Source organism: Carassius gibelio, chromosome B24 (assembly GCF_023724105.1).
Source record: "Carassius gibelio isolate Cgi1373 ecotype wild population from Czech Republic chromosome B24, carGib1.2-hapl.c, whole genome shotgun sequence".
Taxonomy (NCBI): domain Eukaryota; kingdom Metazoa; phylum Chordata; class Actinopteri; order Cypriniformes; family Cyprinidae; genus Carassius; species Carassius gibelio.
Genome location: NC_068419.1, coordinates 11,770,237 through 11,790,249, shown reverse-complemented (window position 1 = coordinate 11,790,249; position 20,013 = coordinate 11,770,237). Strand labels below are relative to the sequence as shown.

Genomic DNA, 20,013 nt, shown 5'->3' with positions numbered 1-20,013 from the left:
ACAAACATGGATATGCGTTTTGTGGCATCTTCTCCTGATAACAGGTAGCTGTTTGAATGAAGTTAGTATTTTGTAAAAAAAAAAAAAAAAAATGAGCTGACCAGTAAAAAATGTAAAACATAGTTAAAAATAATAAAGGGGAAAAAAACTCCCCCCGTAACAATTATTGTAACTGAAAAACAAACCAGAATCTTGTATCTTATAGAGAATCACAAAATAAATCATGTTTAATTAGTTTAATATATCATTACTACCAGTTTCTATTAATAAGAAAGTTAGTAATTACAGCAGAATTACCAGAGGAGATACATTCTTGCAGTTATTGGGGTGGTTGGTCTTTGAATTTTGTATTGGACAGAAAGGTTGAGAACCACTGCATTAGATCAACATATTAAATCTGTTACACTATAGTTTAAGGTTTCCTTGTTACAGGGTAATTATATATTTAGGTACTGATAAAAATTTATGAACTACATGCATTTAACTATATGGTTAGGGTTAGGATTAGGGTTAGACTTGACTAGGTCTAGGGTTAGGTTACTTGCATTTAAGTACATGTAACGTGTAACAAGGACACCTTAAGGTAAAGCGTTATATCAGACTATTTTAAAAAGTAAAAATCAGCCATATACAAATATAGATTGTGTCTGATAGTTTACTGAAATGCAAATTAAAGCATAATGGGGTCTATGAATCATCATTCTTTTTTTTCCCTTGATCCGCCAATCCTGATGGAAATAAAATACAAACCTATCATGTTATTTTGGAAATCTATGGCATTTCAACCCACTACAGCACTTTTAGCCATTTTTAGCTCATTTACCCTGTTAAAAAGATTTTCTCTGGTCCCTACAAAACCTAAAAGTGTCACTGCTGAGCGCTTATTTGCAAGCACTAACTTAAAGCACATGTGATATTAAATGAAAATATATTCATTTCATTATTAAAATAACCCCATGAAGACACACTTCCACATACCGAACAGTAAACTGCTACGAAGGATGTAACATCAGATATTATTCTGCAAAGTATGCTAAATTGGAATCGTCTATCAACAGACCACGCATGCATGAAACCTAATTTCATGAGTGACATTTCCACAGAAAGCCATCAATGACATTTCTCACAAGCAGATGACAAGACCTCACAAAACACAAACTGCCACTGGAGGATTTCGAAGAGGAGACAAAAAAGTCATTACTAAGTAGCAGAGAGAGTTGGGAGTCTCCAGCTGCACACACAGACACAGAAACAAACAGGCAAGGGGTCCACCGCCTCAGTTAATAAGGCCTGTCCTTTGGGAAATTGTTGAAGTAGTCTTCTTCTTCAAGGCAGAGTGTGTTTGAGAGTATGTGAGTGTGTCAGTGAGACAGGGAAGGACTCAGTTGCTGTTCTTTAATCACTGGCAAAGTTTAGTCATGCAGTTCAGTGCTGGTCCTTCAGATTTCAGGGACTGACCGCATTTACAATAAGTGTGAGTGGGCATCTGTCTGCTCTTTCCTCATTGCCTCAGAGCTAGAGCTGTACGATATTGCAAAAAAAAAAGTGATATTTCGCTTTGATATGTATCAAGAAATGTTCCCCAGAAGACTAGAGCTGCTAGGAATTAGTTTGGAAAGTATGAACCATTGCATATGCTCAAAAAATGTATTTAAAATAATTTAAAATGCTGAAATATGTTTTGTTTGTTATAATCTATGAAGGTGAGAATCAAAATATTTCATGAAATGGTTCATGCGTCTGGGAATGCTTAATAATTATTTGCCAAGATGTTTTTTTGCTGCTGTGTGTCACATGACTCTGCTTATACTTTTAATAAAATATTATTTTTACATCAACATCAAAAAAGCTGTCACAGAGTATGAAATAAATACCCTCCAAACCAATGTTAGCTCTGTTCCAGGAGGAATGCCTTTGCCTAGACACAATTAATATTGATATTTCCACAATATTTACATTAGCAGAAATATATATTTGTTTACATTTTGCAGAACAGACGGAAGAAGAATTGTCAGTGTGCATCTGGTTCGTTATGTTCAGATGTTCGGTAACTTAGAGGTCATGTGAGGAGTTTTCACTCTTCTCTGTTTCAGAGGTTATTTATACATATATAATACATAATTAAAATTTAAATGCAAGTCAGAATTTTCATCAGCTGTTACTCCAGTTTTCAGAGTCATGATTCTTCAAAAAAATTATTCTAATACATTGATTTATTACCAGTGCTGGAAACATGAATAGAAAGCATAATTTATAGTAGATCAACATATTGGAATGATTTCTGAAGGATTATGTGACACTGATACACACACACACACACACACACACATAACATATATTTTATATAGGCTATAGATATTCAGTATATGACCCAAAGTAACTAGTAACTAGTTTACTTGAGTAGTTTTTTTTTTTTATCCAGTACTTTTTTACTCTTACTCAAGTAACTATTCAGACTAGTACTTTCACTTTTACTTGAGTAAATATTTTAATAAGTACTTTTCGTTTACTTGAGTACAGTTTTTGGGTACTCTACCCACCTCTGTAAATAACACTACACTGTAAAAAATAATTCAGTGGCTTAGTAAATTTCACAAAAATAAAGAGCTATATTAACTTAATAAAATCTTTTGAAATCATTTAAGTGATATTTTGAGTGGGTCAGATTAAAAAGAATAATTAAAAATCCAACAAATAATTTCTATAAAATTTACATATATTATTTAAGTTTATGTAATGAAAATAAATAAGTATTTAACTAACTAATTATATTTTTAATATACCTTCAATATTTCTGGTGAATTCTAATAGAAATATTTGATAATTATTTACTTGTACTGATCTGTTTTAGAAACTAAAATTATTAAGTATTTCCAACCAATTTTCCTAAATAAAGTTCCAGCTTAATAAATGACAGTTTAAATAAATTGAGTAAATTTCGCGGCTAAAGTGATCACGTGTGCAGCTCCGCAGGAAAAAAAATCTGCTTTCCTCAGCAGCGACGTCGACTAGCCATACACCTCACAGCTCCTGGTAAGTAAGGTTAGTCAGCTAATTCTACTTACGTTTGTAACACTTTATTAAAAAGTTAATAATTATTAAGCATTTTCTAACAATTGTCTTTGTATTTTACGTCATATTCAACAAGTTTCGTAGCTTAATCGAAGTCACCTGAAGGACGGCTTTCCTCAGCAACGGCAAGACCCGCACTCCTCTCATTTTGTGGTACGTTATGTAATTTAGCCAGCTAATACTAATTATGTTTGTAATGTTTAATTCAGAAGTTAATTATTAAGGATTTCCTAACAATTGTGTTTGTATTTTGCGTTATCTTAAGAAGTTTAACAAGTTTCGCGGCTCAAACAAGAGGCACCTGTCACTGAAGGACTGCTTTTCTCAGCAACGACGTGAACAGCATTACTCGAATTTCCTGTAAGTAACGTAGTCCTTTTATAACTATGTATATTTGCAAAAATGTTTTCAAAAGTTGATTAAACATTGACCGTGTGTACGTGTACATAACAGTGTAGTTTTCGAAGTTAGTTAGTGGGGCAGCCATATGTATGTTAGGGTTTTTTTGGAGTGGATTAACTTTCGTACTATTTGGATCACCGTTTATTTCAACCGCCATTTGAAAGTATAACGATAAGTGTACTGTGGTCAAGCAACTATAACTATACATGCCCAATGGAAAACGATTTTGTACAGGTTCCCCTTTGGGGTCAGTGGCTTGTCAAAAGGGAACACTTCATTTATGAACTTTCAAATGACAAAAGCTGTCACGTTGTTGTAAAACATCATAATTACTACACGAACTCAAGTATGAGCTCTTAAATCACCACTACAAATACGCCATGCAAAAGTATTTAAAATGGCGTGGACATAACATAGACTGGTGCGTTTTAATCAGCTCCCACTATAGGGAGTCGGACAGTTTAAGACCTGCTCCATTGTAAAATCATTCTAGTGCACTGAAACCTAGATCACATACAATATCGGTCAAAAGTTTGAAAACCGTAAGCTTTTTAATGTAACAAATCCAGACCTGGTGGGTATTGAAGGACAGCGGAGGCTGGGGGAGGGGTACATTGTTTTAATTGAGTAAACTTACTAAATTTCTTAAGAGTGTGTTTAAATATATTCATTTTGATTTGAAATTATTTGTAATATTTTTGTTCCCTGAAACAGATCAGTTTAATTTTCCATCCTTAAATAAATTGATAGAAATTTCACAAATATATTATGTGTATTATAAATAAACAATTTGTTAGTCTAATACTAAATTGTTTTAGTGGAAAAAATAAAATATAACTGTACATTTTAGATAAAATAAACTGTTGTATTTTTAGTCCGTTAATATGTTTACATTTATGCATTTGGCAGACACTTTTAGCCAAAGTAACTTACATTGCATTTCAAGGTACACATTTACAATTTAATAAATTTCTGCTAGCGCCGACGCTCTACTGTTTGAGCTACAGGAAAGCCATCTTTTGTATAATCAAGTGAACTATATTCAGAGATTTTATTAAGTTAATAAAGTTAAATATTACTGTAATATTTACTAAGCCACAGAATTATTTAGAGGGTTAAGGGTTGAGTGTGAGGATTAATGCAATGCATATTTTTTTCAAGTAGTGCAATTAAACAAGCTTTTTTGTTTCAAAACCATTAGTCATTTTACTTAAATATTAAACATGTTTATAAAGAAATTGGTTGAAATAATGCAGACCTCAATAAAAGCCTATAGCATTGATTTACAGCATAGAAGCTCGCAGTTGGTCTCTTTTCGTTTTTCTTTTAGGTTTATTGTTAAAAATAAATGTCCCTATGTAGAAAATTAACCTGTCCTCTTGTTAAGAAGAATGCTGTTAATTTTTGCAACTCCTCCCCCTAGTAAACTTTGTTTGAGATTTTACCTATCATACGGTCCAACAGAATGTTTGCTTCTTCAGGTGCTATTTGTTTTGTGTATTTGTCACTTTCTTGTAACATTCAGTTTTGAATGTTAGCTCTAACCAGTTATCTTTAAAATTTGCCTGTAGGGTTCAGCTGATCTACCCGTCTTCGTACACGCAGAGTTGGCAGAGGAGGTCATAAAAATCTACATCCTTCGGAACAATAATGGGGCAGTCAGCGACGTAATCTTGGGAATCTCAGCAGAGCCTGCTGCCATCTTTCAGGAGTCACATTGGATTTGAGATATCCCAAGACCCACAAATACAGGTCCTTCTCCAAAAATTAGCATATTGTGATAAAGTTCATTATTTTCCATAATGTAATGATAAAAATTAAACTTTCATATATTTTAGATTCATTGCACACCAACTGAAATATTTCAGGTCTTTTATTGTTTAAATACTGATGCTTTTGGCATACAGCTCATGAAAACCATAAATTCCTATCTCAAAAAAATAGCTTATTTCATCTGACCAATAAAAGTGTTTTTAATACAAAAAAGTCAACCTTCAAATAATTGTTCAGTTATGCACTCAATACTTGGTGGGGAATCCTTTTGCAGAAATGACTGCTTCAATGCGGCGTGGCATGGAGGCAATCAGCCTGTGGAGGCCCACGATGCTTCGATAGCGGCCTTAAGCTCATCCAGAGTGTTTTGTCTTGCGTCTCTTAACTTTCTCTTCACAATATCCCACAGATTCTCTATAGAGTTCAGGTCAGGAGAGTTGGTAGGCCAATTGAGCACAGTAATACCATGGTCAGTAAACCATTTACCAGTGTGAGCAGGTGCCAGGTCGTGCTGAAAAGGGAAATCTTCATCTCCATAAAGCTTTTCAACAGATGGAAACATGAAGTGCTCCCAAATCTCCTGATAACTAGCTGCATTGACCCCTGCCCTTGATAAAACACAGTGGACCAACACCAGCATCACTGACTGTGGGTACTTGATACTGGACTTCAGGCATTTTGGCATTTCCTTCTCCCCAGTCTTCCTCCAGACTCTGGCACCTTGATTTCCAAATGACATGCAAAATTAGCTTTCATCCGAAAAAAGTACTTTGGACCACTGATCAACAGTCCAGTGCTGCTTCTCTGTAGCCCATTTCCTGCACATGCCTGTGCACGGTGGCTCTGGATGTTTCTACTCCAGACTCAGTCCACAATCTTCCTCGGGGTCCGGTCACCTCTTCTCGTTGTGAAGCGTTTTTTGCCACACTTTTTCCTTCCCACAGACTTCCCACTGAGGTGCCTTGATACAGCACTCTGGGAACAGCCTATTCGTTCAGAAATTTCTTTCTGTGTCTTACCCTCTCGCTTGAGGGTGTCAATGATGGCCTTCTGGACAGCAGTCAGGTCAGTCTTACCAATGATTGCGGTTTTGAGTAATGAACCAGGCTGGGAGTTTTTAAAAGCCTCAGGAATCTTTTGCAGGTGTTTAGAGTTAATTAGTTGATTCAGATGATTAGGTTAATAGCTCGTTTAGAGAACCTTTTCATGATATGCTAATTTTTTGAGATAGGAATTTTGGGTTTTCATGAGCTGTATGCCAAAATCATCAGTATTAAAACAATAAAAACCTGAAATATTTCAGTTGGTGTGCAATGAATCTAGAATATATGAAAGTTAAATTTTTATCATTACATTACAGAAAATAATGAACTTCATCACAATATGCTAATATTTTGAGAAGGACCCTGTACTCACTTGAGTTGTTCCAAAAACTGTTTCTTGAGCTGGATCCTCCAAAACTCTGTTAATGTTCAGAGGTTAAAAAATTATCTTCTTGCATAGTAGTGGTTCATGGTCATCCCACAGAATGGGTATTCCTGATGGAAGTGTTTCTGTTATCTGATTAATTCTGTTGAAGACATAGTTCACCCCAAAAGATGATGTTGTCATAATTTACTCTCCCTCAATTTGTCCCAAACCTGTACGAGTTTCTTTCTTCTGTTGAACACAAAAGATATTTTAAGTGAAGTGACGTGACATTCAGCCAAGTATTAAAGAGTGTTGGTTAACGCAGTTAAAGGTTGCAATTGACTTTGCATAGTATACTTTTTTTTTTTTTTTTTTTTCCTATTATGGAAGTCAATGGCAACTTTCAACTATCTGTTAACCAACATTCATTAAAATATATTTTGTGTTCAACAGAAGAAAGAAATTCGTACAGATTTGGGACAACCCGGGGGGGTGAGTACATTATGACAACATCATCTTTTTGGGTAAACTATCCCTTTAATATTGATGTAAGTGTTGCTTTTATATTTTTTTATGGTTTAATGTTGAGTGTGACTGCAAATGGCTGGTATGCACCAGGAACAAAGATGTCATTTCTCTTATGGCTATCGTATTTTACATGTAATCTACTTGAATACTAAGATGGATGAAATGTTTCATAAGGTTTAATCATTTCCCTTATGGCTACTTTACAGTTTTTAATTTTTGCAATCTACTGGAATATTAAAATGGATACAATGTTTCAAAGGTTGATTTTAGACTTTGTTTTATGTTTAATTGACAAATAAATTTTCAATAAAAAATGTGTTTCTTTCTTTATTTGGTTTTATTATATTAATTATAAAGGGTAAATGGTGTAAAAAAAAAAAAAAGTGAATGCAGCATTTTGATAATTTATAGTCCAATATTAAGTTAAATTCACTTTTACATGTAGTAAACGTAGCACATTTTTTTTTGGTAAAATTTCATCCAATATTTCAATTATATCTACTCAATATTTTTTGTTTATTTTACATAGAATTACAGTTGTGGTGTTTTATAATTTTGATTATATCCAATTAATTTTATTTCTCATATAAAGTAATTCAGTTACTCAGATTTACTTAATTTTTTTACTGACAATTACTCAATTTAAGCAGTATATTTCATTGATTTCACAGCTTTAAAATTTACTCAATTTTTTTGAGTGTAAAAATGTTTCACCAAAAAAATTGAGTAAATAATAGTTAAACTTTTTACAGTGTAACCATATTGATTTTACTTTGATATATTATGCAGCCCTACTCAGGGCCAACTTGAACATCTCAAAAAAAAAAAAAAAATTCTAGAGGATATAGCCAACAGTCATTATCCAAGCCCTGCGGTGCTGATTGTACCTTTGGAAGAGTTTTGCATTAGCAATCCCAGCATGCCATGGCAATTGAACACCGTTACATCACTGAGCAAATCAGACACAGAACCGAACCTATGTTATGTGTTTACTAACAGAGAGGGACAGTAATTTGTCTCCATGTGTCTGGACGTTTTTTTGTGACAGTACATTGGAGGGTCACCTCAGCCTACGCTGTGCTGTATTGTTCGCAGTTACAAACTATAACCACCATCCTTACTCATTTATCATCTCTCGTAAGCATCTATCACCATCCATCAGCTCAGGCGGAGTGGAGCATGACTGCGGCATCTCATCACACATCACTCTCATGCCCTGTTCTTCTGACAGGGACACAACGTCCTGTCTCAGCACATTAAAAATCCCCCTCACTGGGCTGCGAACCGGGTGTTAGCACACTAGCAAGTGTGGGCGTACCAAGAGCACACTAAAAGACACAAGGACACTGACTGCATGGGTCACATTTAAAGACTAGGTGCAGCAATTACAAGAACCTTATCCTCTGTGATTGTAGTTATAGTTTTGAAATTCAGTTCTTAAGAATTTTTGCATTTAGTAAAGCAAGAGTGGGGGGAAAGTCTGACATTTTCAACCAAAATGTTAAGAAGCACAACTGTTTTCATCTCTAGTAATAATAAGAAATCTTTCTTGGGAAGCAAATCAGCATATTTAGAATGATTTCTGAAAGATCATGTGACACTGAAAACTTGAGTTATGAAGCTGAAAATTCAGCTTTGTTATTGCAGGAACAAATTACATTTTAAAACAGATTAAAACAGTTATAAAAATTTTAATAGTAGTACATAATCTTACCGTTTCTATTGTATTTTGGATCAAATAAATTCAGCCTTGGTAAGCATGACTTTTAAATGGTAGTGAATTTAAAATACTTATATTAATAATAATAATAATAATAATTCCTTACATTTATATAGCACTTTTCTGGGCATTCAAAGAGATTTACATAGAAGTGGGTACTCTCCTCATCCACCACCAGTGTGCACCATCCACATGAATGATGGGACAGCAGCCATATTGCATCAGAACGCCCACCACACACCAGCTTACTGGTGGAGAGGAGACAGAGTGATGAAGCCAATAATCAGAGGCTATCAGCACTGACACAGGTTATTACTTTTAAAAGTACAGTTATAGTATTTTTGTGTACATATTAAGGTTTATTCGTCCTTATTTGCCTTTGGTCACTTTTCTTTGCTATTCTTTAATAATGACATTTCTAAAATCAATAAATATTGTATTTAAAAAATTAACAGTAATTTAAAGGTCTCCATATAAAATATATTTAAACATATAAAGCAAAATACGTGCATCAGGATCAGGCATGAGTTGCAAGTTTGGTACGACCTGGGGTTATTGGTTGTTGATTTAAAACATCAAGAATCGCTGCTGTTTGGTGTCCAGACTGTGAGGTCTAAGAAATAAACCTCCGAACACACACTGCATAACACAGATCCTCTGATGTTTACTTAAGAAACTCAAGCATTCATCTTAAATCCATTTATGTCAGACTGAGTCCCGGTATGTCATGATTACAATGTCCAATTTCCTAATGTAGGGAAGGTCAGCTCATGCAATTGCATTACACTGACCTCAGAAGACCAGGTTCAGTTTTTCAAAGAGTTTTGCTGAAATGTTTCTCCTGAGTGGGACTCAAATGAGAGAAGAGACAATGTCATTTCAGAGTGATGAGAGGACAAGTGAGAAGATCGCCCATCTCACCTGTGCCGACTGTCCCCCTTAAGGGCCTCACTAGAGCTCTAGTCTGGCAGATGGGCTGTCATATTCACTGGACTGTGATGCTTAACTGCAGATGCTGTGGAGACAGCAGTGTCACCAGCCAGTTACCCCAAAAATCAGTGAAAGCAATCGATTTCAGAGGAGCTTCTTTCTCAAATCATCTCTCTCACTTACCATAAGTTTTGACTGCCAGATATGGAGACAAGGTTATTTATGAGGTAGAATCATCTCTCAGAAGAACTTTTATGGTGTCTTTTCCTTAAATATTGAACCTCGTGGGAAATAACATAGGATTTTCTCATCTCCTTCTCTCTTTAGAACTGAAAATAGAAGCTGTAAATAGTCACCTTTAGCTAAGCCCATCCATCATCACATTGCTTTGAACGCAACTCATAGTGTATCTAGGCCTAACATAGATGCAAAGGTTTATCAATCATGATACTAGTCTACAATGATAATTGAAAGATTAATAAAAACAAATTAGGGCTGTACAAGCCAAATCATATACTGTATATATTCACATTAACATTTTAAATTCACAAATGTAAAGTTTATTATTTTATCGATTTATTATGATTTTTAATAACCAGTCGAAAATCATTAGATTACCTGCAGTTTTTTTTTCCTTTATCAACAGCTCTAGTTTTAAAAAAGTTACTAATTTATATTACATCATTATTAATTTATATTACATATAACATTATATTAAACAATTATATTGCAGTATATTACTTAAGATATTACATACATAATTTAAAAAAAACCAACATAAAAACCCTGAACATTTTATTACCTCTTTTCTAACAGATAAACAGCTAATTTGAAGTTAAATAAGAAAGAAATACAATTTAATATTAAACTTATGTATTTAATTTATTACTTTGCCTTAAGGATTTTCAATTGCAATTTCATTAAATACAATTATAAAAGTAAAATTACATATGAACTCTGGACTTTTAAGAATAGAGATGGAATATGATGTGAATATGATACTCTGTGAAATCATAAAATATGACAATGTATCATTTGCTGTCAAATATATCAGACATGTATCATAACATAAGGTAGAATATACATGCTAAACATGCACGCTGACCAAATCAACCACAGCTTAAATCAGTCAAAATGCACAAAACCAGGAGGACAGCCATAACTTTGGCAGGACTGTTCAACAGTGAAATGAAAGTGGCCATCTGTGAATCATTAAGACGTTTAACGCAATCAGCTCCCTGGCAAAAACAGATAAGATAAGATGAGTTTGAGTCTAGGAATTCTAATTCGGCTTAGACAAGTCCCTCAGCACTGGAAACCCATTTTGCTGCCCCGAAGAAGCGCAGTGGTGATCTCTAAAATGAAAATTGTGTGCTGAGCCACAGATCAAATTTGGCTTGTTATTCCAGCTTCCCTATATTTCATTTCAGAATTCCATAAGGGTGCGTACCCTTATCCTCTCCCGGAAATCCAACTGATGGGGGATTTATTGAAGTAGTGTAATTAGAAGGTGCTAAAATAGATTGATTAGGAAGAACTTGATGTCAAGTAAAGGTAAAGGTGAAGAATTTTAAACCTATACTTATGTGGTTGTGATTGTAGTGGAAATTACCAGCAAATTACGGCCTTCTTTCAAGACTTCAAAGACCTTTTCCTGCATTGGTCTGTGCAGATTTTACACTGACAGACATTTCCCTTTTGTCCTTAATATCAGCCTCATAATCCCATTGAGCGCTTTATTTCTCACATTCACAAGAGTCAATTGCACTTTTTTTGCCCCTTCTCAAGACTTCTCCCTGACCTTTGGTTTCAGAAGTTGACTTTGGAAGGGTTAAACAAAGTCTTAACTATGCAAATTCAAAAATACATTCTCATTAAAGGAATAGTTCACCCAAACATGAATAGTTACTGAAAATGTACTCACCCTCAGGCCATCCAAGATGTAGATGTTTGTTTCTTCATTCGAACAGATTTGGAGAAATTTTGCATTTTATCATTTGCTCACCAAATGAATTCTGCAGTGAATGGGTGCCGTCAGAATGAGAGTCCAAACAGCTGATAAAAAACATTACAGTAATCCACAATCGGTTTACACTATGATGTTGCTTTCTTCTGGGAAATATTTGTCTTATCTGAACCAGGAGAGAATATTTTGTACAGATCAAGCACCATTTACAAGTGAAAACAAACCTAAATAATAATTCTAGACTATGTGGATTGTGATATGAAAGGAAGCATTATTATGGATTTTGGACTGGAAACAACAGTTTAAAGTAAAAAATGCATCGATGGAATTACTACAAACAGCTTACTGCTTCACAAGATGTTAGCTAATGGACTTGAGTCATGTTGTGGATTATTGTGTTTTTATCAGCTGTTTGGGCTCTCATTCTGATGGCACCCATTTACTGTATAGAGGATCTGTGAGCAAATGATCAACTCCAAATCTGTTCTGAAAAAAAAAAAAAAAAAATCTCGGATGGACTCTGTATCTGCTTATCCTCTGCAAGCAATTAAAACTTGATCTACAATACTGTATATTAGCACAACAGACAAGCCTAATTCAGCCAATATAATGCAACATGTTGCAGCACAAATTATTTTTGCTTAAACTAGGATCTGGCATGACATACGTGCAATCCCATTCTCATTCCGAGTGATAAGAATGATGCAATATCTTTGCAAATGGTAATGTGTACAGCCTGATCCAACTCCATAAGCCCCTACCCCTTGACAGCAGGCCCGCTAATAAAGCTCCAAAGTCTTTAAAGACATTCTGCATCGTTAAGTCCTCCCAACAGTGAGTTCTGTTCTCGCAAGACGTGTAGATGTGCTGAATGAGGATGCGAGAAAACAAATGCAGGCAATATCGAATTTCATGTTAGTTCTGGAGTTACATGGAAAAAATGCAGAAGCATATGCTCATTATTTTCAGGATACCTTGACAGGGACGGCGATATTTTCATCACATGTATATACACAGAGACACACATATGGGCATGAAAGAGCCCGAGAGTACTTGGCTGACATGCCCTGCCAACCTACTGCCAGAAGCAGTTTGCAGCCGAATTCAAGTCTCTCCTTCACCTGCTTGGCAAATCTGCCACAGCTGCCAGGTCAAATCAAAGCCTCGTCACCAGGTTTGAGAACGGACGAGCTGCCAAGCAGGGGACCTCACCTCCTCCTGCCCTGCTCCATAAACACAATCCCAGAGCACTCCACAGCACCGGGCACGGAGAGATCAGGGAGCTGGCCTCTGTCTAACTCCACTCAGAAATAATGTACAGAAGGACGTGAACTCTCTACACCTGCCTCGCCGGTGGCGCTAAACATGACCTACATGAAATTGCAGAGCTGGACGACTCTTGGGAAAACACATATGCATCTGAATATCTGATAATTTGGAGGCACATGTTTATATTTAGACCTCAATTCCATACAGTTTACTGAATTATGAGAATATTGCCCTCGTGGTTAAATGATTGAACTCCATCAAACATCTACCTTCAGTTTAATTACCACGAGCAATTAAACATTAATCAAATTAAACCTAGTTTTCTCACATTTCCCTTGATATTTTTGGTCTGGGTACAGCAGGAGGGTGACCGTGCCGCTTTCGTGTCAAGCTCAATTTTACGCAACGTTCTTTTACATGAAGAGTGTAGGGATTTCTCCACCCTTCATGGTAATGACGTCCTATGATCTGTCAAAATCAAGCTCACAGCAGATTTTTGTGGAAAAATTATAATATACAGCTCAAAGAAGATGAAAGTGCTCAAGCTCAGGATAAAAAATAAATAAAAAATAAAACGTGTGAAGTGGAGTGAAATGTTGGGGGCTACAACAAAGACAATTTAAAATAAAGTTTGAACATTACTAGCCAGAGGGACAGCAGAATATTATATTAAGAAGGATTCCCACACAAGTGAAAGGTTACAGATGATAGTCTTGTAATGTTGTTGAAGCAGCATTAATAGAATTAGGAAGACCTGTCCATGGTGCTGAAATGAGATATTTTCAATCAAGTGGTCAAGCAAAATGAAAACTGCATTATTTAAAGTTGAGTGAATATTTCTCTATTGTAAGGACTTTCAAGCACTATTTTCAGTTATGATATAAACATCTCAATTTGTGTTCCACAGAGTAAATGAAATCATACAGGTTTGTAGTGGAATGAGACGTAAATTATCACAGAAATGTTTTTGATTAAACATTTTCTTTTTTCTTTAATATAATTTTTTTTTGAAAGGCAATTATTTGTAAATTGTTATTTTATTTAGTATATATATATATATATAATGGATTTTTTTTTTCAGTTAGGTGGTGTTAAACTGAAGGGTTCTATAGGAATAATTCCTTGAGAGTTTAAAGGGGGGCAGTCAACCATCAAATTAAATCTGCACTCTTCACTTCCAGCTGTCTATCATGACGGATATATTTATGAAGCCTCTGCAGTTTATAAACACATTCTCAACAATACTTGTTTTTTTCCCCAAGAGATAGGCTTACCTACACAGGGAGTGGAAAAAAATAATGGAAACAGCAAGCTATACATTAAAATCAAGGAGTAGGACAACCCCCATCTTCAGAATATCTTCCTTAATTGTGTTTCCATGAAAGGTCCACTGATGTTTGAAACTGGTGACTGGGAAAACAAGACATTTAACTTCATCTGGGAATCCATCCAGCAACTCTTTAATTTGTTTAGCACTGTGTAGGTGGGAATTATCTTCCAGAATAATGAGAGAACATAAGATGACAGAAATTGCAACTCTTTACCAATGCAGTTTACCAACAATCAAGTCTAAGGCAGAGATTTGTTTTGTCATCAAAAGCAATGCATGTACCATATAAATACAATAAAATAAAAGTATTTTCTAACTGCACTTCTTCATTATATTGCTTTATTCCTGGGTTTGCATTCCTGTTTTTACCTGGGTTTGCATGATAAACTATAAAAAAAAGAAAATAATAATATTTCCTATTATGAGCCTAATCTTTTTAGTAAATCAAATATATGGCACAACCAAATTAGCTTGATTTTGAAACACACACACACACACACACACACACACACACAAACACACACACACACACACATATATATATATATATATATATATATATATATATATATATATATATATATATATATATATATATATATATGTTTTTTTTTTTTTTTTTTTTTTTGTGATTCAGACATACATGACTATCATAAGCTGTTTAGTTTTAGTGAATATAAAATATAAAGGTGCAACCAAAGTAGTTTGATTCAAGAACAAACAAATCTTCTGAGCCAGATATTTTAGATACATACATAAAATACCAAATCAATCAAATTAATCAAACTAAAATCAGATTTGAATCAAAAACTAGTGATTGGAAATAAAATCTAAATCTATACCCAGCCTTAACAAGAATCAAGCCATAAAGTGTTACAAAAACTTATTCACTCATTATACTGAATCACCTTCATATTCCACAGAAGACAAAAAAGTCCTAAAAGTCTAGAATGACATGGCAAATAAATAAACTCTTTAACAAAACTAAACAGTCTCTTCAAGCATCTTGATGTCCTGAGGAAGCAAACTTCTCAAGAGGAAAATTGGCCTGTTCTCCATGACACATAAAACAAATTTGCAGTGTTATGATTGATGCATCTGTAATTCAACAGCTAACAATATGCACTTTGGAATTTAACAAATGATCGAATTATACCTAACAAATGATGCATAATCTCTCCATCTGTATAAAGAAACCTGCTTGCCATTTCATGACTGATTCATCAGAGCTACAATTTAGTAAGACACTGAATCTAGGGCACACTAATCTTTCCAACAACAATACACTCCAGTGGGGTCAGTGACCACCCGGACATATTCGCTTCTGTGTAAAGTGGAAAGATTGAAAGAGAGGAGAAGAGTTCTTTTAATCAAGTGTTGACTCAGCCAATTAGTTGAACAAAACAAACTGACAACTTGGACCACAATTTATTGTGCTTTTGCAGGGGAGGTGAATTAATTTGCCCACCAAAAGTGGGCCATGTGACCAAGCAAACCTACCGGCGCTTCCTGAGGTGATTGCAAAAGGAAGATAAATCACTCGTATTCGTCAGTTTAACATGCAATCAATTGGCTTTTTCCCAAAGCCTTGACAGGGAGTTGAGCATCTGGCGCAGGTTGGCCCACTAATTGAACTTGCTTGGATCTGCATGCAAAAAATAGGTGAATTTTATTGTATAGACACAAAAATGCATACAACGGACATATGATACCATTCGTTCCATTGACCGGCTGAGATTTCAGAGCGTGGAGAGGCAGAGAGCCGATCAGAGGAAGGTGTGGCGAGAGATGGTGTACTGATAACACTCAGACAGCCCGCAGAGACTGATTTATAACTCATTAGCCCGGAGGAATTAAATTCACCTCCCTTTGGCAAGCTGCATAAATTATGTTCCCTTTCCAAAACAATGCCCGCTCTGCCTAATTTCACCTCTAATGACAATAGGTGCTGTTATGCTGCTTTTATTAAAGATATAAAACTTTCAACTTAGAAACCAGACACACGATGTGGGCCGCAGGCCGGCATGATAAATAATAGGTATATCAATGGGGGTCATTAGGAGGTTCTATGCTAGCACTCATCCTAAGTGAACTTTTAAAGTTTATATTTTCTAGCAAACTTTTCTTAATTTTGTTAAAACTTAGAATGTGGAAGCACACTGTTAGGAGTCATTCCCATTTGTTCTCTCTCTCTATCTCTCTCTCTCTCTCTCTCTCTCTCTCTCTCTCTACTGCACATACAGACCAAACTGGCCCTACTTTCCTGTCCACCTGACAAAGTAACCCTTGAAGAAAAAAGTGTATGTTGGTGTAAAATTACATCTATTAAGAGTTTTTTTTATATTATTATAAATATGTTATTAGTGTGTCATTAAAACTGAAAAGGTCCTGATGATTTTAGACTCACTCAAAAGGCAAAAGTATGTAATTAATTACAAATAAATAAATAAATAAATAAACTATAAATACATTAAAATATATACATATATACATAAATTGTTGTAAATAAAATTACAATTGTTGTTGATTTAATTATATATATATATATATATATATATATATATATATATATAATACATAATTATTATAATAATAGTGATAAATAATATATATTATTCTTTATTTATTCTTTATGTATACATACATACATAGCCCCATACTCTTTGGTTTACTGATTACACACTAAAACATTCTGTTTAGAAGCTAACAAAATGAGAGAATAATCACTGCTGAGAAAAACTGTTGTTGCAAAGTTTGCAAGGTTCATGACATCAAAAGCTACAAAAACAAGAACAGAAACGGAACAGTCTAGACTTTGTCTTAAAGTCTGCAAATTCCACTAGCACAGCTTTGTTCTCAGAGTTACGTCTGAAATTTTCAGTGATTATTACATCTGAATGGAGAGAAACTCTTACTACAAAGCACAGAAAAACAGCTTCTGCTAATATCTGCAGAACGAATTGCTCTGCCATGATTTAAATGAGTTTATGCATAAAAATAAACTGAAATATTTATTGTATTTTATGCCAATATTAAAATGCCTGGCTTGCCAAACTACACATGAAATGAGTTGAAGCTCTAAATTATCTTTTAGGGACAAAAATGACCATGGATGAAAATTTGATAAAGAAAACATGCTTAAAATGTTTTATTAATTATGCCCTTGAAATCAACTGTTAATGTCACACTTTTTTGTTTATTTATTTTCTTTTTTATATTAATGCAATGCAATGGAATAACATAAAAATTATTAAAAGCCAAACATAACCACATAAACTACTATTATTTGTTAAATTACTGTAGTATGTCGTGTAATGCTGCTGAACACAATTCTCCAGGGATTAGGAGACCGTACAATGGACGGAAAAGTTATTTTCTGCTCTGTTTACAGTTGATAAGATGTTAAGACACAAGCCAAAATATAACTTGATCTATACCAACTGATGAGAGGGTTTGTAACACATCACATGACTGAACTTCTCCTGAATTCAGCACAAAGCCTGCAAATCACTGTCCTTGTAGAATCTCAATGAATATCTCTTCAAGTTAATCGCCGAACGACTTTGTAAAATTAAAAGATGCCAAAGCAATATAATACAGCTATTTGCATAATGTGCCAATTTCTCTTTGTAAATAGTGATAGCTGATTTGCAATTTCCCATGAGCATCTGTCACAGCCCCTGTAATTCCGGTCAAGAATTCATTCGGGAGGCCAGGAGACACAATTATCTGTCATTTTTTTCAGCCGGGTTTATTTGCTGTTCTGTCATCCGCTGTCCATTTAGATTTTGCTTTTATTCACTGCATTGATTTTTGTGCACACGCACACGGAGTCACTGCGACACAATCCGGTCACTGCCAATGTGCGAATGTCTCTGACAGGCCATACGAGATTCATTTATGTGCCCATAGAAGGGCTATTTGGAACTTTTATTGTGCCATTAATAATAAGTGAGAGATGGAGAATTCAAGTCGTGGAACTTTGTAATGCAACAGCTCACGGGTAATAAAACTGAAATTCCCTGCACTAAAGGGTCAAACAATAGCTACCTTATCAGCTCCTGCTGTGTAAAGCACAGAAGTATGAGAATTAATCTCAGATGTATTTCACAAGTGCCTTTAACGGACGACGCACCATCCCTCAGCTCAACTGCCTGCTGGAACAAAACACCACATTTCTCTACACAAAGAGATAGGAGCCATTAAAGAAGAAAAAATGAATGAGAACATGGAAGAAGGGAAAAGACAGCCAGTTCTACTGAGATGGAAAATCCAGTCTGAAGCAATGACAGCTTGGTTTGTTAGATGACAATTAAAGAGAGTCACAGCAGCATGAGTCATTACAAAAGATGATCTTCCAGTGTTTAGAAGTAACAGGTGTTTTAATTGCCAATTTAACCCATTTCTGCAGACTTATGGAGATTGAATGGTTCTATTAGTTTGTTATTTTAAGTGTGAGACGGAAAAATATGACAGTAATCACAGCAAACGCAAATTGAGACCAATTTGGCCTTTACAATCTGTGAATAATAACACAAAACCATTTAAATGAACAATAAGGAGAAAGACTAGTACAGTTCACTATTATTATTATTATTATTATTATAAAAGCGATACATTTGCATGTGTAAAGACATGTCTACTGTATGTTGTAGAAAAATATAACAATAATTTTATTTAAAAAAAAAAAAAAAAAAAAAAAAAAAAAATATATATATATATATATATATATATATATATATATATATATATATATATATGTATATATATATATATATATATATATATATATATATATATATATATATATATATGTATATATATATATATATATATATATATATATATATATATATATATATATGTATGTATATATGTATATATATATGTATATGACCATGCGCCATATTATATTCACATTACAATAAAAATGTTATTAAAATATTAAAGCAGCTATATATTTTCATGTATAAACCATGTTTATATTGAAAAAAAAAAAAAAATATATATATATATATATATATATATATATATATATATATATATATATATATCGGTATTATTAGTCATTATAATAATAAAATAATAATTCAAATAATAAATTAAATAAAAAAATATATATATAATTTAGCTAAAGCAGCTATTAATTTGCATGTATAGAGAATAATGATAATAATCATTCTTATTTATTTATTTATTTTATTTATTTATTTATTTACAATATATACATTTAACAATATATATTTAACTATAGAAAAACAAAATTTGCATAAACAAATAACACGTTTTCATTAATTTTTCATTTTCTCTTTTTGTAAAGAGTAATGGTAGCAAACACTGCTGTCAACCAATACAGAAATCCATATAAATGCACATATTTCATCCTGCAACTGTATGTGTGGCATGGCCGTGGCGTTTTAGATCTGTCATGGATGAGATCCCCTCAGTTTAGCTGCTTATTACTTCTTGTGATTTGGCTAACAGCCGAGGAAAGTGTGGCCTTCCTTGCTCCCTGTTGTCCAGGAAACAGCAACTAACATGCAATCAGTGCAGAGTTATTCAAGATACTCATGATAAATGAATCAGATAGCAATGCCAGATCCAGCTCAATAC

General features: G+C 34.1%; 1 protein-coding gene and 1 long non-coding RNA gene across 2 annotated transcripts in view; one reads left to right on the top strand and one right to left on the bottom strand.

Annotated features, from left to right (window-relative positions):
* The window catches only part of cntnap2a (contactin associated protein 2a), a 337,198-nt gene that overhangs the window by 276,640 nt on the left and 40,545 nt on the right, over nt 1–20,013 (bottom strand). The gene's annotated exons all lie outside the window — the stretch shown is intronic.
* On the top strand, nt 2,561–7,447 carry LOC128013299 (uncharacterized). Its single transcript, XR_008183289.1, has 4 exons — nt 2,561–3,033; nt 3,149–3,225; nt 3,338–3,432; nt 5,046–7,447. It is a non-coding gene; the product is annotated as an uncharacterized LOC128013299 (long non-coding RNA).